The following is a 25664-nucleotide window of genomic DNA, read 5'->3' on the forward strand; positions in this document are numbered from 1 at the left end:
CAAAAATGGCTGAATCTATTTTCATGAAATTTTCACAGAATGTAGGGACTAAAATTCAAGGTGTACATAAAGCTTAATTTTTCGAAATCCAAAGGGGCGGACCCTTTCCCTTACGCTAATTTTCAAAATCTCTTTATCTAGAAAATGAGTGCCCAGATTTAAGCCATATTATGCTTGCCCCCAACCCCAAACGTGAAACTGGTTGAAAACTTTGGATTAGCGCCCCATGTTATACGAATAGGACAAATGTCTATCTGGTGCCGTGCCTTTGTATAAATATAAAGGGCAACGTATCTGGTGGACCACCTCACTCCAAAAAACCCCAGTACGGGACAATATGTAAATAATTAGGAATCAAGTATCTAGTTGACCGCCTACACACAAAACACTCTTTAACGCTAGATGTCGCTATCGCGATAAATTGGACGTAAAAAGTCTTTCACATTAGAGTAAAAATATGATATATTTATACCCTACACCAACACTGTGTTACAGGGTATTATAGATTTGTGCATTTGTTTGCAACGCTTAGAAAGAGACGAGGTAGACCCATTGATAAGTGTACCGATCGGCTTAGAATCAATTCCTGATTCGATTTATGCCCTACCGTCCGTGCGTCGGTATGTCTGTCCGTGTATTTTTATAATCAAGGTATAGGTCGCATTTGTTGTCCGATTTTCACAAAATTTTGCAAGTCTCTTTTTTGGTCCAAGGACAAACGCTATTGGTTTTGAAAAAAATCGGTCCAGATTTAGATATAGCTGTAGAAGCCACAATTTTGGTCCGATCTTTACAAAATTTGGCACAAACTGTGTGCAAAAATTCATAAAAATCGGTTCAAATTTAGATATAGCTCCCACATATATCTTTTATCCGATATGCCCTTTTAAAGCTGTAGGAGCCACAATTTTTGTCCGATCTTTACCAAATTTAACATAATATGTTTTGTCATCCGATTTAACCTATTAAGGCTGTAGAAGGCACAATTTTGGTCCGACCTTCACCAAATTTGGCACGAAGTGCTTTTTGTGACGTCCCAATATGTGTGAAAAATTTTACACATATTGGGATTTTCAGAATCGGATCAGATTTATCCCATATATATCTTTCATTCGATATGGTCTTTTAAGGCTGTAGAAGGCACAATTTTGGTAGAACTTTGCAAAATTTGGCACGAAGTGCTTTTTTTGACGCCCAAGTATTTTATCAGAATCGGATTAGATATATATAGCTCCCACATATATCTTCCATCCGATATGCACTTTTAAAGCTGTAGTAGCCACAATTTTGATCCCATCCTTACAACATTTTGCAGGTGATGTTTTATTTGACGTCACACTACATGCAAAAAAATCATCAAAATCGAACCAGATTTAGTAAAGTTCCCAAATATACCTATTAATCGTTTCGACTTTTAAGGCCGTAGTAGCTATAATTTTGGTCCGATCACTACAAAATTTTTCATGAGATGTTTTAATTGACATCCCAATAGGTGTGCAAAATTTCATCAAATCATCAGATTTAGATAAAACTCCCATATATATTGGGTTGCCCAAAAAGTAATTGCGGATTTTTTAAAAGAAAGTAAATGCATTTTTAATAAAACTTAGAATAAACTTCAATCAAATAAACTTTTTTAACACTTTTTTTCTAAAGCAAGCTAAAAGTAACAGCTGATAACTGAGAGAAGAAAGAATGCAATTACAGAGTCACAAGCTGTGAAAAAAATTGTCAACGCCGACTATATAAAAATTACTACTACAATTACTTTTTGGTAAGTATTAAAAGTATTACGTAGACTCGGTGGTGTAGGGTGTTATTATATAGTCGGCTCCGTCCGACTTTTGCCTTTCCCTTCGGGTTTTATTTGTTCGTTTGTTCTGTATTGATTCAAAACTTGCGTAGGAAATTTCTCCTGATTCGGCTTAGCCATGCCAGTCTGTCTGCAAATCCTTTCTATGCCGTTTGTCTGTCTCTTGTTCTTATGTAATCAAGGTGGAGATTGAAATATATAGCATGGAACGGTTTAATATTCATCCTAAGTCTAGGATAGAATTTATTGAACTGGTATATAAAATATATTTTTTTTAATTTCACAATTCAAAATAAAATGCAAACAAGTCTCAAACAAGTACATTTGTACTTGACACATAGAGCGCAATTTATTACGCCCACTTTCTTCTATTCGACTATGTTCGCAAATGTACTTGTTAGTACTTGTACGATATGTACATGACAATCAGAATGAAATTGAAATATTCTATTTTTTTTCTTCCCTTTTGTTTCACATGATAACTTCTTCGGTTCTGCGTATTCATAACCGTAACGTTTTCACTTCAAATTGTCACCTACATTTAGTCTGACAGTGCGAGATAAAAGATAAGATTTGATTAGGGTGAACTGTTAAAAATCAAAAGCCCTCAAGGTCTTGACGTTACGACGCAGCAATGCAACAATGACGCATGGTGACGTATGTACTGAGGCAGGTTCTCCAACGCTTCTGATAAAGGGTGTGGAGTTTAGAACTCGCACGGTGATGTGCTTTTCGATTCGAATAATAAGAGAATTAGTCATAAAGAAAAGCAACTGTGATTACTATTTTGGTAAATTCCCGCAAACTAATCTGGGTGTTTGTGGGGTTTCTTGCTTCTAAATGATAGTCCAGTGTAAATAAGACCTGTGTATAATTCTATGATCCAGGGTATAAACTTTTTGTATTTATAAAGCTATAATAATTACTGTTTGTTTGATATTTGCTTAATTACACTGGTTCACAGAAATTTTGTTGCAGGAAACATTTTTGGACAATTTAGGGCTACACAAGTATTAATCTATAGGAATGATATGAGGCCACCGCCAAAAGATTTTGGTTTCCCTGCCAGTTTTTAAATCTGGACAGACATACCCACCTTTGCTTCACGTTGAAGTCACCTTGGGTTAGTTTCACCACCCAAAGAGGTATTTAGTTATAATGCCTGGATATGACCCCAGTTATTTTTGCATTCTTGAGTTTTAAAACAAGTGGGCATCCCTAACAAGAATACAAGCTCTTTGGCTCTCATTCTTCTCACCCTAAATCTGTTTAAAACCAGCTATTCTAACCCTCGAACCACGTCTCCATTAACCCAGGATTCCTATCAGATGGAGTTTATCTGCGGAAACCAGATCATGGTCCCAACTCCTTTTTGGCCAAAACTATTACGCCATGTTTTTTGTAGTCACATATTTTATAGTTAAAATCTTTTCATTTTGGAATCGTCTAACGGTTTGCAGTGGAGGACATTAGTTCTCAGAAAATCGATTGCAGGGCTAAGATATGCCCCACACTGAGGTAAAGTTGACCGTGTGTGATCTGTAGAACATATGAATGCACATAACTTTCGATCTACCGCACCAATTGGCTTGAAATTTTCTTTTCAAGATGAACAAGAATTTAAGAAGGTACCGAATGCAGATTACCAGACTGATACTATAAATTTATCTATAGTTTTCAAAATTCGAACTCTTGTATTTTATCATTCTCCGAACACAATAAGATCTGGCATGTTTAATTTTTGGATCATATTTTAAAAAGTTTAAACCCAGATATTTAGCCGATAGCCCCGAGGCAAAGGGAGAACTTCTACCGCTACCAAACCCAACAAAAGAAACCAATCACTGCGTTGAAAAATGTAACACATTTGATCATAATAGTGAATCAACACACAAATGTTACTGAACAACAACAAATCTTTATAAATCAACATCAGTTTTCATAAACAGAACGTCCACAGGCCTTCACATTCTATCAACGTGTAGTGCACAGGTCTTCTAAAGTTTGCCTTAGAGATGTTAACAGTTGCTGGTGTACTTTTCTTAGAAAGGTTTCCTAATATGACCCAACGTTCGTCCAAAAGAGGCATGCTCCTGCCATTGCACAGCTCACTAATCAGAGAGTATGTGGAAGCATGTAATCATTTTGGGCTTAAGGGAATGATGATGATTGGGTCGGCTTCAAAATCGCGATCTGCGTAGCCTGGCCCAATGCATTTACAGCACACCACATTTTGCCTTAACCTTTTTTCTTTCAACCTCTTACTTTCAGCTGGACAAAGAAATCCAATAACAAATCAAAACAACCAAAATAAAAAGAAGCCCAAAAAACAGATGATACGAAATTATAGGGCATCGCAATCGAATGTCTTCGCTTTGATCCTTCAGCCGTTGATTTGGGTTCACCATAGGAATGCCTAGTTTCAAATCCCGAGTAAAGTCATAGTGGTGGTGTTTCCCTCATTAATGCTGACCACATTTGTGGTGTTAACAGCCCTTCAAGACTTTACCACGGAGAGGTTTGTTTGCAGCCGGTTGAACGTACCGGCTTGAACCGATGAAGTCCTTCATCGGCAAGGGCTGCCGCCTCAATGTACAATACACTGCTACAACATCCCCGATTGTTTTTTTTTTACAAATGCTTTACCACATTACACCACAGCCGCTTATGACCAACAATGTTTCAATCCCATGACAGCCGGTTGAACGTACCGCCTTGACCTGATAAAGTCCTTCATCCGCAAGGGCTGCCTCAATGTACAACACACTGCTACAACAACAACCAACAATGTTTTAATAGTCATTCTATGGAACCATTCACCCATCTGAGAGAATTTGATATGTCAACTATTTTTTGAATTCGCCGTACAAAAATATAAACTTCAAAATAAAAAATTTATAAATTGTGTTTGCTGCTGTTATGGTTTTTAAACTTAGGTTACGTATAGCAACCTCATTCCTATAAGTTTCACTCAGGGAATTTAGGTCTATTGTGTCGCTCCCGAAAGATTCAAAAAGGCAGAAGAACACTGATAAAATGTACGTGAATACAATGCCAGACATTAAAATGAAGAATATTAGGAGCCAACATGCATGACAAAACGGCCATGAGAAGCTCCCTTCAGTATGCAATTGAAAGCTAAAGTAGTCAAGAATGGCAAAAGGACTTTGCATGAAGATAATTTAGCCATGAAAATAAAATTTGTGCAGCCTCACAATAGGTGCTCAACCGTCGATGACTCCTCCTCATCCGCAAGGTCAAAGTCCTGACATTTCAATGGCTTTTCAGGATATTCAGTAGTGGGAGCGGCAACTCCATCATACCTAGGAGAGGTCCCCTGAACATACCAAGTTACCTAGTATTTTGGCGGCATACTATATGCACTCTGAACGGCCACCCACCTTGATCATCCTCCAAACTTTAACTGTCCTTTTCAAATTACCTGAAAATCCGACAGATATTCAAGAGCCAAAAAGGGGTACACAACCCTTCCTTGTGGTGATTGAGCTCTAACCACAATCTTCCTGTTTGAGCCATTAGTTAACATTCACTTGTTAGCTATCTACGGCTAAAATGACCTTATGAAAACTATTTAAACCTGTCATCTTGGTGGTTTTGTGGGTAGTTTTCGTTGTAGCCACATTTTCATGTGAAGGTGGCGATCCTTGTCAGGATCCTGATCCTGGTTTTTTGAAGTCGCCAGTAACCTGCGTTGTCATATCGAGCATCAAGGCACTTAGTATTTGTGAAAGAGTCGGCGCCGCCCGTCCTCTCACTTAGACTCTCCGCTCGATACCGCTGATTGTCCGGAACTGTCGTTGCAGCTATTCCGTTTGGAGCATTCTACTATCCGCAATCTGTGGACGCGCCCAGTAGCTCGCAGCCTAAGCTTCTCGTGACAGCAATGAACAACACACAGATCGGACCTCAATGTTCTAGCCACGTTTGTGGGTAAAGCCTGTGGAGCTAATTGGTATTTTGAATATTTTTAAATGTGTTTTCTTGACACTCAAAAATTAATAAACTTCTTTCTTCTTGCTCTGATTGGTCGAAACAAATTTGCCGAAAATTTTAAATGTCAGTTCAAGACGTATTTAATAAGGTGACCGCATCGGCGAATTGCTACAACAAAGTATCTTTTTGGGAACTTGATATATCAAAATTTCTAAGAAAGGCGAATAAAATTCTATTCGACGTGACATTTCAAATCTTGGGCAAATTTTGCTTCGGCCAATCAGAGCAAGAAGTTTATTTATTTTTAAGTGTTAAATAAGAAAAAACAAATTTGAAAATGCACAAAATTCCCATTAGCTCCAATGGATTAACCCACAAAACCACCAAGATAGCAGGTATAAATTGTTTTCACTAGGTTATTATAGAGGTAGATAGCTCCCAGTGAAGATGATCAAAAGGCTCAAATAGGAAGATTGTGACTAGAGCCCAATCAGGTCATTTGAACAGTTAAAGTTTCTTGGCTACGAGGATGACGTTGTCATTATGGTGTGTGCCCGTGCGCCAAGATTGACCAATGGGCTTGATGTATCCCCCGAAAGATAAAGTTTGAACTATTCACCAATATAAGTGTGTTCACAGGGGATCTCTGCTAGATGGTGTGAAGCTATCGCTCTCATTGCAATGTCAGTACTTTGACGTCGCGCTGGATGAGGAGACGGTTTAGCACCTGTTGTGATATTGCCCCGAAATTGCGGTGTTATTTGCAGGATTATGGCTAAACGAACACCTTTTACACGTCTATATTATCTTCAGGTACATAGTCCTTGAGCCATTCTTGACTACTATAGCTTTAAATGGCAGATTGGTGGGAATTCTCCAGCCCGTCTGGCCGCTGTTTTGTCATGCATGTCGGCTCCTTCTTCATTCTAATGTCTGGCATTGTACTGACGTAAATTTTCTGTTCTTTTACGGTTTTTGAATCTTTTTGGGGGCGACACAATGGATCTAAATTCCCTGAGTGAAGCTTATAGCGGTTGTTAGACGCGTGTTTAAGTTTCTGAATCAAGTTCTATCAGTTCTGCTGATGCGGACAATGTATAAATACGCCTTGTGTCAGGGCGAATCGAATTATCTTCGCCCTGTTGACAAATTTTTTACGTATCAAATTCCCGAAAAGATGCTGGAGCAATTCGCCGATGCGGCCACCTTATCAAATACGCCTTGCATTCCTCTTTACTAGATATTCATAACTTAATTACTTGTGACTTGCGTTTATTTAACAACCGCAACCACTGCCGTTGCTTTAAATCCATTCATTGTTCTGTTGATTTTTTCTTGACGCACTTTATTTGTATTACCACTCATGTCATGCAACGAAATGAAAGGTATAACACAAAAAATTAGAAACCATTCACATCATTTACACCATTCGCCAAGTATTCGTTGTCGTAAAAACCAAATATCTTAGGGTAAATATTTTTACATACAATCGGATATTGTCCAGCTACAGACCTAAGGGTAATCTGTTTCTATTACAAGTAGAAAACAAAAAAACTTTTTTAAAGTTAGGCAGAAAAATTAGTTTTTTTGCTTTGTAATAGCAATTGACTGGTTTCCTAGATAGCGGTTCACTTGGTTCCACCCAAACTCATCAGTAGGAGATGTCAACCTAGAAGACATAACTTTTTGGCAACTCCTACTGACGAATTTGGGTGGTACCAAACGAAATCGCGATCTAGGAAACCAGTCAAATGCTATTACAAAGCAAAAAACACATTTTTCTGGCTATCTTTAAAAAAAGTTTTTTTTTGTCTTCTATTTGTAATAGAAACAGCTTACCCTATGGTCTGCCGCCGGAAAATATTCGATTGTATGAAATATTTCAAGACCCAATAAATTAAGCGCCAAACATGTAAACATTTTTATTTGAAAAAAACATGAACTGGAAACATGAGAAAAATCTACATAAATAAATTAAATGTCAATAGTTATTAGAGAAACATATATGCCAGTTTTTGTGAGAATCGGTTTACAAATGACAACATTATTGCAAATTACTCAAAATCGAATGAACATATATATACGAAAGCTATATCTAAAACTGAACCGACTTCGACCAAACTTTTTGGATATTGTGGTAGTTGTCTCGGAAAGCGTTGTGCAAAATTTTGGGAAGATTGATCAATAAATACGCGTGCATTAGCTCCAGAAATGAAAATCGGGCGATATATATAAATATTTAGGAGCTGTATCCAAATCCGAACCGATTTCTGTGAAACTCACTAGTAATTTCGACAGTCATAAGAAAATTCGCATGTCCAATTTTGAGAGAATCGGTTAACAAATGGCCAACTTATTGCAATATTGCTCAAAATTGGACGAACATATATATGAGAGCTTTGTCTAAAACAGAACCGATTTCGACCAATCTTCTTAGATATTGTGGTAGTTGTCGAGGAAAGCGATGTGACGATTTTGAGACGATTGCAAAAAAATACGTTTGCAGTGGCTCTAGAAGTGAAAATCGAGCGAAATATATATATGGGAGCTATATCCAAATCTGAACCGATTTCTATTAAATTCACCAGTAGGGTCTTATCATTGAGGGTCTTAAGAAAATTATTCCTCCCAAATTTCGAGAGAATCGGTTAACGAATGACCATATTATTGCAATATTAGTCCAAATCGGACCAACATGTATATGAGAGCTATATCCAAATCTGAACCGATTTTTTTCAATTTCTATACACTTTGTCTCTAGGCCAAAAAAATGCCTATGCCAAATTTTAAAATGTTGGATGAAAATTTCGACCTGTATATTGTTCACAAATTAACGTGGAGAGATAGACAGACGGACATAGCTAAATCGAATCAGAAAGTGATTTTTATACATGGATCTCGCTCTCTTTTTTCTGGGTGTTACAAATAAATGCACTAAGTTATAATACCCTGTATGGTGGTGTAGGGTATAAATATTCCCATGAAAGCACTGTACTATCATTGATTAGGCCTTGGGAACATTCATCATTCATACCATTCGGTGTGTTCGTTGCTTTTGTAAGTGTTAAAAAAATTAAAAAAAATTGTATAATTTTTTGGCCAAATTCTTTAATTTTGATTCGTGTTCAGGGCTAACAGACTAATTTGACGAAAAATCAGCACTTTTATATAAAATAATTAGCATTTTCGGCACTTCAATTTAAAAAATCGGCAAAAAATCTGAAGCTTTACTTAAAAAAATATAAACTATTAAAATGCCTAACTTTCGGCGGTACATTACCCAAACCGGGAAAAATTCTTTGAGCTCAAGATTAGTTTGTGTGGTAACTAATTCAAATTATAACCCAATCTTCTAATTTTTGGCGAAATCGGGTACAAATCACTCTATTTATGTGATTAAGAAGTTCAATGGGAGATTGGTTTACATAGCTGCTTTATCTAAATATGGTCCGATTTTGACCTATTTGGCATGAGTTTCAAGGATCTTATACCACCCTTTGAACCCCTAGCACCCTAAGCAGATACATCGAATTTCATAGATATCTCTATCCGTTCAAATTACAGAGACTTATTTCCACTTTTTGTTACCTATCCCACTGTGCGACTACGTAAACATCATATTTTTGTCCCATCTCTTTAAAGGCCGCAAGAAAATTTGTCTGTGTTTGCTTTTGGTGCACTACCACAATGTGACGTTCCACCGACACGATCCATTAATGTTTTCGCTTGACTTCGATCAGTTTGATTCATTTAAATAAAAGGCGCCAACTTTTCACGATACTTTGAAATGAAATTAGCTACTAAGGATGTTAAATGATATTGTGACTGATTTGCGTTACATTTAATTATTGTTTACGTTTCATTTTAAACTACAATCGCGTGCTTTTAGAAACTTATCAACGCAATTATGAATGCAGAAATGTAAGAATAGATTGTGTGTCTAGTATCACTTGTAGATACATTCGCCAAAGTGCTAATGAGAACTAGACAGACCATAGCACCACAATTTCAATTAGTATTTAGTCTGGATAATGTTGGAAATATTTACTTTCTCCTAGATGGTTTGTGCTTTTTCAGTCTGAGCTGTTCTTTTGATAGCTAGAAAAACAATTTTTCGAAATCGCGTTTGAGGAATGAAAACATGTTATTTTTCTGCAAATCGTACACTTTGCAGACTGAAATGTAAAAAAATAAACATCTGAATTGACGGCCACAAGGTAGGAAGTTTAGTTTAGAAGTTTTCTAATTTTTTATTTCGATAACATGACGCAAAGCTTCCGAGGCTCTTCTTGTTTATATGGTTCCGCTGAAATTTGGACTGAATTGAACTATCCGCTCAAAATATGGACTCCGTCCATGACTTGTTATACGACTTTATAAACCGATCTACAAATTTTATACATTAAGCCCATAAAAGGTCGATTTAGCTGAAATGTATGCTGAAGAGATGTATTCTATCCTCAAAATCATATGGAACCACAATTGGCGTAGCTAGTTGGTTCTGGAGTGACGGCTTAGATCTCTGCAGAGTATATTACTATAGTATATTATTATTTTTTTTTATATTTTAAATGATAAGTTAATAGATCCTTAACTTTGCGCCTTGTTAGTACCCTACGGGAAGTGTATAGTCAATTGCCCCAAATATACCGTTACTAAACTGGATAATTAGTTACCTTTCACAGGACATTGGCATAACTTATGATTCTTAATTATGTTTTAGAAAGTCGCTTAATTGTTGTTAAAAACTTCTTTTCCGTTAAATATATTTGCTAACTCATGTTATCCAGCAAAGCTGCAATCAGTAGCAACGCGACAGATGGAGAAGAGGTATCCGGAGAAAAGGAGAGAGGAACCGATGGCTTTAATGCAGGCTTATCCTACTACAGAGACGAAGAAGGAAATCTGGTAACTGACACAGATAGCATGCTGAGGACATGGTCGTGGTGTCCGACGTTGGCGGCGAAGAGAATATCGCAGAACCAATCCCTGATGATGGTATAGAATGTTTACCTCCTAGTCAGAATGAGGTCCAAGTTGCAGTGACTCGACTGAAGAACAACAAGGCCGCAGGAGCCGACGCGTTACCCGCTGAACTATTTAAGACCGGAGGCGATACGCTGATAAGGCGTATGCATCAGGTTGTATGCGCAGTCTGGCCGTACACAAGAAAGTAGACAAGACGGAATATGCCAACTACAGAGGAATAAGTCTCCTCCCCATCACTTACAAGTTACTCTCGAGCGTTCTGTGTGAAAGATTAAAACATAAATTCAATGAGATAATTGGGCTCTATCAATTTGGTAAATCCACCATAGACCAGACATTCACACTGGTCCAAATCCTGGAAAAGACCCGAGAAGGACAAATCAACACCTACAATCCCTTTGTTGACTTCAAAGCCGCTTTCGACAGCCCTATATGTTTAAAGGTATTTTAAATTAATAAGACTCTGCAAGATGACACTTGCTGATACGCGTTCCTCAGTAAGAATAGGAAAGAAACCATTTAATACCAAACGAGGTTTCAGACAAGGAAACAGCCTATACCTATAGGAGATGCAGTTGTGAATAGATATGGCACACTACTCACAAGAGAACACATGCTACTCGCCTATGCCGACGACATCGACATCATAGGTCGGTCACCGAAAGTAATAACTGCTGCCTTTGAAAGAACCGAAAGAGAATCATCGAAAATGGGTCTGGCAGTAAATGGAGATAAGACGAAATGGATAGTATTAACACCCAAAACGCCTTGTACACCCGAGCAGATAAAGAAAATGGAGAAAGTTGGGAACCACAACTTTAAGATAGTCAGTAACTTTATCTACCTCGGCACCGCCGTAACCGGAACGAATGAAACCAGTTTTGATATAAAGCGAAGAATACTGGCAAACAGATGCTGCTTTGGACTAAATAAGCAGTGTAGAAATAAGGCCACCTCTTGACAGACGAAGATTACACCATACATGACACTGATACTACATGTGAAAGCAGATGAGGCAGTGCTTGGAGTATTTGAGAGAAAGATTCTTCGTAAAATATATGGGCCAGTTTGTGTTAATGGAGAATAAGGCGTCGTATGAACAACGAGCTGTATGAGCTGCACTACGGCAATAGCATAGTATCAAAATACAACGGCTGCGTTGGCTAGGTCATGTTGTCAGAATGAATGGAGAAGCTCCAACAAAGAAGTCTTTTGAAGGCAATCACGGCGGTATACGCAACCCGGAACGACCAAAAGACCGATGGAAAAATCAGGTAGTGGGAGACACCTCGAAACTTGGTTTCGAGGTGATTATAAAATGAGCGCAGAAGATCGAGGCGCTTGGAACGCTATTCTACGTTCGATTAGTGGAACAAATGTTCTGTCATAGCCAATTAAAGTAAGTAAAGTAACTTATGTTATTTCCCTTAAATATACTTGCAACTGTCGCAGGACCTATCCTAAGGCGTTAGAATGGTGGCAGTTCGGCACCTCGAGTGACAAACCCTTATAAAAGTGCTAGGTATTTTCCATGTAAGGGGAGGAGAAGTGGGACTGGTCCCTATCACCAGAGGACCTATCCCGTTACAGATTTGGGACCTGTCACATTTGCCGTAGGGTAAAGACCAAAATCTTAAATCAAGGTCAAATTATCGATGAAGTTAGGAAATTGACTGATGGACAAGATAACATTGTACCTTAGTAAAAGACGCAAAATAGCCTTAGAAATAGAAGCGTCTTTAATTGTTCAGTTTTTTAGTTTAAGATGCTAGGTTAAGAAAATGAATTTCCAAAAAATAGTCAATTGACAATCATCTGAGTAGTAAAACAATCAGCGATCAAAATTTGAAATGGATGGTCGTTTTCGTTAGTATATAGAAATTAAATTTAAAATTAGCATCTTTATTTTAAAGTTTTGGTTCTTTGGCTTGTTCTCATTGCTAAATTTCTACCAATAAGAAAAAATCTTAAATTTTGGTCCAACTTGTTTTCCTATGTACGGTGAACTAGAATTGTTTTATATCATTTCATTTAATTCTAGTACGTTGGTTATACTGACATGCCGGGTAAATTCACTTGGAAACAAGTTAAAGCCCATTAAATTCGGCGGGGCCACCCTCTAGAGGCTCAAGAAGTCAAATCGGTGTATATGGGAGCTATATTAGGTTATGGACCGATTTAGACCATATTTGGGAAATTTGTTAGAAGTCCTAACAAAACGTAATATGCAAAATTTCAGCCTAACCGAATAAAATTATGCCCTCAAGAGGATCAAGAAGTAAAATTGAGAAATCGGTTTATAAGGTAGATATATCAAAACATTGGGTCATTCACAATACCAACCGACCTACACTAATCCCGGCACGGGATAGCTGTGAGCACCACACAGTTTGGAACATTGAGGTCCGATCTGTGTGGTGTTCATTGCTGTCACGAGAAGCTTATCTGCGAGCTACCGGGCGCGTCCACAGGTTGCGGATAGTGGAATGCTCCAAACGGAGTAGGTGCAACGGCAGTCGCGGACAATAATTCTTAAAAATGCGTTGCAGAGCTCACACAACTCAAGAAGATAAAAAGTAATAAACAATTGCAAATGTAATTGGAGAAACAAAGTTTTCTATGCAATCCATCAAAACCGTCTGTGGAAAGTAGAAAGAAGTAGCAAAAGACTTCATATCTTTTAACCAATATTTAGTGAACCCATGTCGAACAAATCCATTAATGACCTTTAAAAAAACTACAAACACCACACAGCATGCGCCAATTACAGGTCGAAAAGTGCAAAAGTCTTATAGCTGCCGGACTAATAGGCAAAGTTCTGTGACAGAGCAAAAAATAATTTAAAAGGTACTCATTCTTTATGAAGCAGCACCAAGCCGTTAAATTTTAATTGGTACTAATATGGGATTCTGTCTTTTTTGGGTTTTGTGCGATTAATTTAAATTTAATTTAATTGACATCAGAATTGAAACATTGAAGAAAAGAAAAAATAAATAGTATACATATATGAAACACCGTCTGTCCCTATTAGTTTTTCCATCGCTGTGTTATATTCCACTGTGCAATTTGGATTCTTAAACAGAAGGGATATAAATAGGGGTCAAGTACTAACAAATCCGTTTGTTACACCTCGAAATATTGGTGTGTACAAATATTACACACATGTACAATAGGGTGCTGACTTTTTCATTAAAAATTGTTTCCTCTTGCACGAATGAATGAATTTCCCTATTAATGACTAAAATAACGTTTATTCCATTTAAATATTAAAAAAGCTCACGCACAAACCACTTTACAAGTATATATTTGTGAAAAAAATTTAATAAAAAATTAATATTAATCGCAAAAAGCGGTTTACATCCTTTTTTATTTAAATTAACAATTAGGTGAAGGTATCTCATTTTGAATTGAATGTGCAGTGGTGGCCATGTAATTAGTCACACCGTTTTTTTATTTTTAAGAATTTACGTTTTATTGAAATTAAATGATAAAAACATAATTTTTTATAAGTAATCCTATAAGTCACAAAAGATACAAAGGTGTACAAAACGATAAAAAGGCGAAACCTTGCCGAGTTTATATAAAAAGGCAAGGATATATTTCATCCAATTTTTGCTTGGAAAACTTCTACGGGTTATTCTTATGAGGTTCTTAGGGCTCAGTTAACTCTAATAACTAGTTGGGTTACCCATTCATGGTAGTATTGCTCTTCAACTTGGGGGAAGGCTTGCAACTAACTTTTTAAAACAAAAAATTCTTGTGCATTTTGGAATAACTAATCCGAATTTCAATTTTTTCCCCTCCCCAAAGCTATCGAGAGTTTTTTAATGGTGATCTGAGAGGATCAGACATGAATGCAATAAATCTATGTTTTTAAACCCAGGGTTTAATGCCCCTGGACGCATGTTTTTGAGCATTATTGCCCATAACTACGAATGAGATTAGCATGTTGTGAACCACAAATGCTTTCATAGCATTTTCCGCTACATCTCTATGAGGATTAATTCTTTGAGTATTCTTACGCTTTGGAACCACAAAATACCACAAAAAAGTACCCCATTATGTTGCCTCCACCAGAATTGATAGACTTTAAAGTATTTTGAGGGTTAAGTTTTTTGATTGGAGGACGTCGTATGTATTTTTAGCCGTGCCAGTCAACAAGAATCTTGACCCTCAGTATATTTTAAAGGCCATAAATCCTAATGGAGGCAACATAATAGGTATGGGTTGCTTTTTCATGGTATGCTGTGGTTTCTAAAAGTAAGAATACTCAAAGAATGGATCACCATTTTCAAACAAATGTAAGAAAAAGCAATGAAACAAGCTCAAAGCGGTCGTCCCACTGGGCAACAACGTTGTGCCTTCAGCTTTCCGCTGATTACTTGGTAAACAGGAAGAAGTGAAGCTTGCACTTTGACGGCAAACTTCTTGAGAGCAGAATCGCAAAAGGAAAAGGACTCCAGAATGTGTTAGATGAGTTCAACCTGTGAACATCAATTGTGATGATTGTTGCCAATATAACAAGCGTGAATACCGGCAAAAAGACAGGAGTTTTAGTTCAATTGCAGCAATTGTTCGAAAAGAAAGGTCACCCCATACCCAAGTTTATCATTTACCAGCACAATGTGCTAGACTAGACCACCAAGCATCAAGTACCTCTTTGTGCGGGAAGTGATGAACAATTATGAAGAATTGAAATCAGTCTTTTGAAATAATAAAACTCAGATTAAGAAAATAGGCGGCTGGAGAGTCGACCTGAAGTTTTTCTTCCACCTCCCTCGTGTCTTTTGTCACTTCAATTCCGAACTCCCTTTTGTAAAGTTTAACCAGATCCCAAACATTTGCAATGCACGCTGGATCTCTCATGCCATTCTATCTCTTTTTGCGTTTATTCTGATGCCTGAAACCCGAGAGAGGTTACGTAAAATCTGTTAATTCACTTCTTACTCATGGGCTGATTATTGGTTCAGTAGTCAATTGTTTAACGCTGAAGATTTTGAATAACTATCTGTAGCTTTGAATGACTACCCAAATGCTCTCAAATACTGGACTCCATTGGAAAAAGATGAATCTTCAACCAATCAACATTTCCCGAAACAGATTAAAGTTATGCAAGACTTATACAACTCTTGCCGCAGCAAAGACAACCTCCCACTAAGATTCATCCTCTCCAATGACAAAGTGAATATTTAACTTTCTTGAATGTTCCATTATATAACTGCCCACACACACTTCAAAAAATTGCCCAAAATGCCGCAAAAAAATTTAAATCAAAGATTTTATCTAATCTTAAGGATATGGTAGAGGATTTAAGGTTGTAAAAAAGTCATCACCCTAATGTACAAAGTGGGTCTTACTCTATCTGTTTCTCTGCCATAATCGCAATATTTTTAATGAGTGGAGCTAGCAGCTTGAAATTTAACACCAGCTGATAAGCTAAATTGGTCCATGCGTAGACATAGCACTAATTTCAGCCGATCTTCCAATTCGATTTCTTCCGTCTGTAAAAGGCAAACATTTTAACCGATTTAGCTAAAATTGTACACAAAGACTTCTATTATGATTTCTATGTGGGCGAAATGTCAGATCTAGCTCCTCAAAACACATTTTTCTGCTTGTTTTATATGGGAAAAATGGTATCTCAGTGGATCACTAACATTCCACTGACCTTAAATATCAATGCCACATTGATTGATTTGGTCCAATCATAGCTGGTAAGCTGCCAAACGCAACATATGGTTCAACCGGTTCGCACCTAGCATTACCATGCGTTTTAAGTAGACATTTTTTAGATAAAATTGAGGTCAAAGTAACTTATACCAAAAATGCAAACAAAAAAATTATTTATAATATTCATGGATTGGAACTTCCGGGATTCAAGGGGATTCCAGCTGGAATATTTTTTGTAAATCACTACGTTGCCTTGTGATTGTTTTAACGTATAAATCACCTGCGCCAACATGCAACTTTACTAGATAATGCACTTTTTAAGAACAGTGTCGGAGCTCAGACTTAAATTATATATATATGTGGTGCAAGCCAAATTGATAGATAGGTTTGTATGGGAGCTATATCTGGTTATGGTCCGATTCACACCATGCTTGGCACAGGTGTTGAAAATCGTAGGAGAAGTCATTGTGTAAAATTAAAGCCAAATCAGATAATAATAAATGCGCCCTTTAGAGGCTCAAGAAGTCAAATCTATTGTGATTTCGGAGACGGAAGGACATGGGTGGATCGACTTAGAAGGTCAAGGCAATCAAGAATATATACTCTCTATAGGGTCGAAGATCAACATTTCGAGATGTTACAAACGAAGTTTATAGATTAGTATACCCCCATCAAACGGTGGTGGGTATAAAAACAATTTTTAAAATACAAAAACAATGTAAAAATTTTTGATTTTGTTTTTTGTTAAAGCTTTATTATTCTCAAAAAAAAAATATTTGCAAACAAGCGGTCTAAATTTTATAACAATCTGCCTCTTTATCCCTGTGACTCATCAGATGCGCATTTGTCATCATTTGGCATTGACATTAAAATTTTGATGAATTTTGAACCACTGCTTTTGCCGATGTACATATTCACTTGACGTGCTAATGACTATGGGGCACGACTTTGGTCCAAACAGTCAGTTTGCTTGTCGTGAATGCGCTGTAGTTCGCAAATAATTCTATGGCAAATCTGACACAATGACCACTAGTTAACCTTTTTTCAATTAGAAAATTAACTTCTTTTAAAATAAACATAAACAAGACAATTTGTCATTCCCATGGAGAATAATGCACTGCGCATTTATGGAAGTAAATTGGATTGTTTTTGTGGCTGGGCCTAAACATTATAAAAAAAATATATGTACTGAAAGAAGAGCTAATATAAAAGCATACTTGCATGAGAATTTTAGTTTTCGATATTAGCCTATGAAAATTAGAAAGCTGACAAAATGTTAGAAAAAATTTAGACAACTGTGGTCTAAAAAACGAAAGGAACTGAACTTCTTTGACCTGACTGATTAGGTTAGATTAGGATGAATATAGGGTGAGGATATAAATCCGCCGCATGCCCCAATGAACTAACGGCTTTGCCACTAATCAGCTGGTTGTGCGCCCTAAATACTAAAAAAGTTATGTACCTCAAAAAAGAAAATTTAAGTCAGGGATTCCGAGCTTTTACTAAAGTCCTAATTTTTTCCATACCACTCCCCTTATGTTAGTGCATGTCTGGTATTGTGTTCCCACCTAAGTGTCGATGTCTGTAAGTCTCGAAAGTCGAGTAATGAAATAGGAAACGTCTCATCATCTTCCCCACATGCCTACACATGCTATCACTTAACGCACCGATTTTGATAAGTTAGCTCGTAGTCCCATCCCATAACGATACCAAAAGCTATGTTGACCTCCCTCTTACTTTCTTTCAGTAATAGCCGCGTATTCTCATAATTTGGATTTCCCCATTGGATTTTGTCGTCAAACCGACCATTTCGCTGTTCCACAGTTTAAATACGCGTTCGTAGCGTCGACCCGAGAGGCTTCAGCCAAGTTTATTCACGACAGTCCTCTGGCCTTCACTGCCAAATTGTCTATTGCCTTCACGAGCCATCCCCAGAGAAGGCGTTAATCTCATTTTTACACTCCAAAACTGTTCGTGACATTACCGTCCTGGTTGTTATTGCCCTGATGGCCAGTTTACTCTCCGTAAAGATGTTTACACTCGACGTCCTCGCGTCAACACCACACCACCTCAGGGATTCCGTTATTGCCCGGATCTCCGCCTGCAGGACCGTATTATGGTCAGGCAGTCTTAAACAGATATCCCCTCGCCCACTCTATCCTTTAGCTTTGATCTATCTGTGTAGCATGATCTTCCCGATGGCAATACCAGATTTCTGTCAATCCCAGACCGTGCCGCTGTATCCTCGAATTTAGGCTCCATTTCGAGCTTATCTCCCGCCCACATAGTGCCCAACATCTGTGAGCCTTCTCAGTACGCTCCTGAATGTGACACTTTCAATTCAGTTTCCTGTCCAAGATAACTCCTTAGTAAAGGTTTGACCTTGTCTGATATCGAAATCGTTCTATTGAGGAAACGTGGTGCGTCAATTTGGTCCACCTTCGTCTTTCTTGTGAACAGGCAGATTTCAGTCTTCTTTGGGTTAACTTTGAGGTCCATAGGACTAGCCCAGTCGTGCGCCATCTGCAAGAACTTTTCAGCCCTTCTGCATAGCTGGTTTGGATCCCCTTTGAAGTTTTCTAACAAATCCCTCCTCATTCAGCATCCGTAAGAGGTCATTCATGGTGGTCAACCAATAGAAGCGGCGATAAAATCCAGTCATGGTTTATCCAGTCTCTAAGGACCCGTTCCACCCGGTACTGGTCTAAGTTTTGGATCAGTGTGTCGGTCCGCACATTGTTAAAAGTCCCCTCGATGTCAATGTATGCAGCATACCTGACTGATTAACTCAGAATAACTCTGAATCGTTCGTCTGTTTGTATAAAATTTTTTAAGATTTACGGTGATTTAGATTGTGCAAAAAAGTGCATAATTTTTTGACATGTTGCACTGTAATCGAAATTTAATGTTCGCTTGTCCAAAACAATGTAACCCCACCGTCAGGTGTAGTGTTCGTTTGTAATGCTGTTGACAACAGAGAGTGGAAACATTTTGCATTTCCTACACCATGCCAAGTCAAGGTGGAGAATGTCGCACTTAAAATCTGCGGCTATCTTTCAGCAAATTTTGTTTGAACAGAAGAAGATGAAGGCAAAATTTGTTGAATGTTTGTAAAAAAGCGGCAAACAATTAAAAATAAATACAAAAATTGGAAAAAGTGAACGCGTTTTATTTAGCTAACCGCATATTAAATGCATTGCTAGAAAGTTCTTCATTCGAAGACGACGACGACAATTTTTACCGTATTATGTGGTTGAAATCACTACATATGGATTTCGATTGAAAATGCAAAAAGTGTAGCACTATGAGAGGGTTGGGGCGATATTTGCAAAATTCTGTCCCGTATAAGTGCAACATTAGTGTAACATTTTTTCAGAATTAAAATCGCCATTAGACATACAATCAGCAAAGAAATACAACATACACTTCGTTTATTCAACAAAAAAAAAAACAGCTGAAAATGCTTACAATGTGAAATTTCTTAATAGAATAAGAAAATTTCAGATACTACTTTTATTTGCGCCCTAATATCTACGAAAAAGAAAAACTGTTGAAAAAGAAATCGCTATTTTGCGGGACTTTTGAGGAATTATATGACACTTGACATTGTCCGTAAATAGTATAGTAGATGTAAGAACCATTCCAAACGTTTTCTTCACTAATTCAATTTATTGGGTTGCTCAAAAAGTAATTGCGGATTTTTCATATAGTCGGCGTTGACAAGTTTTTTCACAGCTTGTGACTCTGTAATTGCATTCTTTCTTCTGTCAGTTATCAGCTGTTACTTTTAGCTTGCTTTAGAAAAAAAGTGTAAAAAAGTATATTTGATTGAAGTTGATTCTAAGTTTTATTAAAAATGAATTTACTTTCTTTTAAAAAATCCGCAATTACTTTTTGGGCAACCCAATATAATACCAGTGTCCAAATAGACGAAGTGCAGTATTTTCTACAAGGCTGAAACTATTGTAATATAAGGATGAGGCAGAGAGGCAGTGGTCATACAACATCACATATCCTTCAGCTTATATCTTTCGATACAAAGGTCACATCTAGTACCTCCTGCCTGTTCCTAGTAATAAATATCGGTTTATTCCCTTTGTTACAAATCCCCAGATGGCTACTCATAATATATTCGAGAAGCAGTTCACCCCTTTCGTTGATATCCGAACTTCCCCATATCTGGTGATGTGCATTAAGATCACCACCTACAATGAGGCTATCTTACTCTGCAGAAGCGGCTTCCTCCAGCAATTTAAGGCTTGAGGCTAAGGCCCATGGTTCCAGGAGAAGAACGTCGTCAAATCCTCCAGTGATCAGAAGGACCTTTAGTGCCGCCAAAGCGGCGTTACAATGGTGGAGATTTATCTGCAAAATCTGGACCATAGTTCAGGATTCATAATTCCCACCACTGTCACGATGAGTTTCCTTACGTATCCAGGGCAGTTGAGAAAGCGGTGGAACCTCTCTCCCTCAGGACACTGGGCACTTGCGGTGTGGACGATTCCTCCTTAAATGCTTCAATAGCTGCTGCTGTCGAGGTACCTGTTAAGATCCATATTTCTCCGCCGGCGCGCAGCTTCAGCCCAATCCACCGGATGGCCCACCCACACAGTACTTGTCGGGTCCGTTTCGATCTTCAGTCTCCTGCAATCTGCCAGACTTTAGAGATGTGGTCAATAGTTGCTCAGACCCAACCCCACCGCTTCCATACACTTTTAGTTGATGTTGTCGGATGTCGCGAGGCTTAAAACAACTCACTGTTTCAAATTTCGGAGAAATCGGGTAATAAATAAAGCTTTTATGGGCTTCAAACCCCTTATCGGCAGATCGGTCTATATGGCAGCTATATCTAAATATAGTCCAATCTGAATATTTGGGTCCGATGTTGATGGGCCTTAAACTACTCACTGTTTTAAATTTCAACGAAATCGGGTAAAAAGTAAAGCTTTTATGGGCATTGGACCCTTTATACTAGCGTGCATCAAAAAGAGGTATCTGTGCCAAATTTCAGCTCAATACCTCAATTTTTGAAGGCAATAGAGTGATTACAACAGACGGACAGGCACACAGACATCGTTCAATCGTCTTAGAATTTTACGACGATCCGAAATATATATACTTTGTAGGGTCGAAAATTGTTACTTCGATGTGTTGCAAACGAAATGACTAAATTAATATACCCCCTATCCTATGGTGGTGGGTATAAAAAGAATCAAGTGAAATATATTAAAAATAAAGAAATGTCAAACGACTCAAAAAAATTTTTCAATTATAATAAAACTGCCCATTTGATTCGATTTGATTTGAGACGTAAGCTTTCACTCTGACCTCCAATAATTTTGTTTGTCAAAATATCTTATTTTTGGTAGAACATACTCGTAAAAGAAAATACTATACATCTACGTTTTATCTCGTACAGTGCCTGCTCAATGTGAAACGAAACAGATGTTTCTCCGGACAATAACACACGTCCGCGTGCTATCATAATAGCTTTCTTTTCCGCAAAAGAACTTGAAGGTTTGTTGACATTTGCAAGCAGCTGTTTATTTCTTTCCGTGTAGTTTCGACACCGGCGTAAAAGCATGTCACTTCTATTACTCTCTATTAAATTAAATATATAATTAAAAAATCAAAAAAAAAAAAACAAAACAAGTAATAGAAAGGGGCACCAACAATTATGTTAACCCACATAGGTCGCAATTTGTGAACAAAAAGTCTTTGACAGTGCAACGCTGCAAATATCCAGCGCCGAAAACAATTGCTAGCTTACGTTTGTGTACTCGTTAATATATGCTTCTATGAGTGAATATGCACACAAATATAAGTACATATTGTTGCAAATGCAAAAACAAGGTCCGTTGTGTGGGTGGGTGGTTGGTTGGATGTACCATAATGTGTGTGAATGCCTAAGTGAGGAGCACAGACGACGGCATTTTTTTATTTTTGGCAAAGACAAAATTCTACATATGTGTGTACAAATGTAGGAGACATGTATGAATGTAGGTTTGTTTGCTAGTAGAAATGTGTGTACACACAAATAAATTTAATATGAATAGATAACCGACTCTTCCATTTGAATGTATTTATAATCTCGTAAATAGTAACACAGTGGGGTATTTATAACACATTTCTCACGAATACTGGGTATTAAGGAATAGAGATTAATTAAAAGTCTATTTTGAACAACCACATTCTAGTTTATTTTTATTACACCCCTTATATTTCAACAACTGGAAATAAACTCTCTCTCTCAAATACTTACAAATTTAGTCTTCCCCTCACGAATAAAACTCCAACTTCATATCATATAGTTTCCGATGCTGCAATACTCTCTGGGCCAACCTTCTTCCAACATCCAACGCATAAGCAACATTAAAACGTTCAGAAAAGTGGTTTTTACATTTTTCCCAATAATAATAATTATTTAATTATTTGTGTTGTTATACCTAATGTCCTAAATTTGCTTTGACTTCCAATTACAGTGACAAGAATGGTTCAAATCGGTTCATAGCCTGGTAAAGCTGCCGATCTCCCGATTGCACTGTTGTGCCTCTAGAGATCGCAATTCTTATACGATTTGGATAAAATTATGCATGAGATGTTTTGTTTGGACTTTCAATAACTGTGCTAAGAATGGTCTAAATCGGTTCATAGCCTGATATAGCTGTTGTATAAACCGTTCTTCCGATTGCACCCTTGACCACATAGAGGGCGCAATTCTTATCCGGATTTGTTGGAGACTGTTATTCTACCATACGCTGAGGAAAATATGCCACTTGTATGTAGTTTTCAATAGAATAATCACCCGAAACTCTCACCAAAATTGGGGAGTGAATAGTTTCGGGATCATAATTTAAACGTTGTTGAGTGGTTAAGTCTGTCCCCCGACCTCAATCACATTGAGAACCTATGGGGTGTTAAGTTAATTTCATTCATGCCAAAGTAAATTGAAGCTGTTCTTGAAAATAAGGGTGGATATACCAGGTATTAACTGCCTGGTTTGATGTTTATTAAAAACACTACGCTAGGTTAGTTTAGGTTGAAAAGAGGATGCGGATATTAATACGCTCCATGCCACTGTGGACATACGCCTCAGCTAGCAATCGGCTGGTTGTGCGCTCCAAAAACTAAAAAGTAACCTCCAAAAAGAAAAATTGAAGTTAGCAATTCCGTGTTACTTACAAAATTCGTAATAGTTTTCCATACCACTCCTAAGTTGGTTCATGTCTGGTATTGTGGCCCCACCTAAGTACCGGTGTCTTTTAGACGCGAAATCCGGTCAATGACATAGGAAATGCTCCAACGTCTCATCATCTTCCCCATATTTCCTACAGATGCTATCACTTGCCACACCGATTTCGCATAAGTGAGTTTGTAGTCCTATGTGTAGTCCTATGTTGTAGTCCGCTATCATACCAAAGCTAAACTTACCTCCTTCTTACTTCCTTTCAGTAGTAGCCTTGTCCTCTCACGATCCGGATAACCCCATAGGATTTTCGCCGTCCTAACGACTGTTTCGCTGTTCCACATAGCGGCAGTGGCAGCTTCACATTTAATATGCATGTCAATGGGTAGGATATCTTAAATAGTCTCCAATGCCCTATTGAACGTGGTCCTCATCGCTCCGCCTATGCTAAGACAACATGTTCTCCGAACCTGTTGTATGGTTCTTATGTTGCACTTTTCCAACAAACTAGTGAGGCGTAAGTAAATATTGGTCTAATCACGCTCTTGTAGAGTCAGTGGACTATCCTCGGATTCAGGCCCCATTTCGAGTCTACGGCCCGTCTACACCCATGTACAAATAACTATATTATTTTTAAATATTTTCATATATACCCATTTTACTGTCCACATTAAAAACGATAAATTTCTTAAATTTACGTTATTTTAGTATTTTACTCATATTTCAACTCCACACTAATTTTTAAAACACAAAATATGTTTACTTTGTATATTAATCTGAATTTTGAAAAAAAAACCTTAAATTATAAATATCATACTCTCGTTCAGAAAAAACTTCACACCTATTTTTCTGTCCAAATGACACTTTGTTGGGTCTTAGATCAATATTTCGATGTTACAAACGGAATGACGAAATAAGTATATCCCCATCCTACGAAAGTAAGTTTTCATAAATAAAATTGAGAGATCATTACACTTTTTGGTATTGGCCCTTCACGTTTAAAATGATGCGATAGGACCCATAATGAAAGAAAAAGCCTTCAAAGCTGAACGCCTGGGTTCAAGTCCCGGCGAGAACATCAGAAACAATTTTCAGCGGTGTTTACCCCCTGCTAGCGCTGCCGACACTTTTGATGTAATTACCTTAGGTAGTGAGCCGTGTAAACTTCTCTACTTCTCTGCGGCAAGCCATTGGGACTCGGAAATAAAAAAAGGTTAAACTTGTATTGGACAGCGCTCAATAATTTGGGAGAAGTATCTCCGCTGTTACTGTTGTAAACTCGACATAAGTAAAAAAAAAACTATTATTTGATATAAAAAAAATCGGGCGTAATATTTGTTGTGGACTTTTTGAGAAAATTTAGGTAATAATATTTTTAGTATCAAAACATTCGACCACCCACTGTGACTACTACATAGTTACAGTAATGACGATGCTCTTAGGCTTTGTGATAACACCGGTCAAAGAGAGAATTCCAACGTATATTCAGCTTATCCCAACAAGAGAAAGAGAGGGCGCGAAAAAGAATGGATGAGAAAATCACCTTAACCAGCTGTATTTTATTCAATTGAATTGATGGATGGATGGCAAAAGGCACGTATGACATGCAGCAAGCACTACCCCACTGCTGTTAAAATTAATATCAACACGACATTTTACTAAGAGATAAGAGTGCACGTACACACAAATATACACACGCACAAATAAATATATATGTATATACTAAAAAACCCAAGCATGATTTTGTAATACACAGTGAGCGAACATATGGCCAAAGTTACCCCAACACACCACATCAATATTTACCACTCAGAGCTGTGAGTGAATCAGTGATGAAAAATTAGATTTGAAAATGGTGCAAAATATAAAGCAAATATGTACTTTTTATTGCCAAAAAATACCATTTTTGGTACAAAATGGGAAATCACGCTGGAGGCTATCATTGAAGACAGGGTTTGGTGGATAAGTGCCTAGGAAGCTTAATTCGTTGGTGTATCAAATAATGCGTGTGTAAAGGCAAATTCTACCAATTTTATGATATACTGTCATTAT

The 25664-nt window shown here is 37.5% G+C and overlaps 1 protein-coding gene across 1 annotated transcript in view; it reads right to left on the bottom strand.

The window, feature by feature from the left end:
- Positions 1-25664, bottom strand: part of LOC106090051 (pre-mRNA-splicing factor ATP-dependent RNA helicase PRP16) — a 154433-nt gene that overhangs the window by 82639 nt on the left and 46130 nt on the right. The window lies entirely within an intron of this gene.

Source organism: Stomoxys calcitrans, chromosome 4 (assembly GCF_963082655.1).
Source record: "Stomoxys calcitrans chromosome 4, idStoCalc2.1, whole genome shotgun sequence".
NCBI lineage: Eukaryota > Metazoa > Arthropoda > Insecta > Diptera > Muscidae > Stomoxys > Stomoxys calcitrans.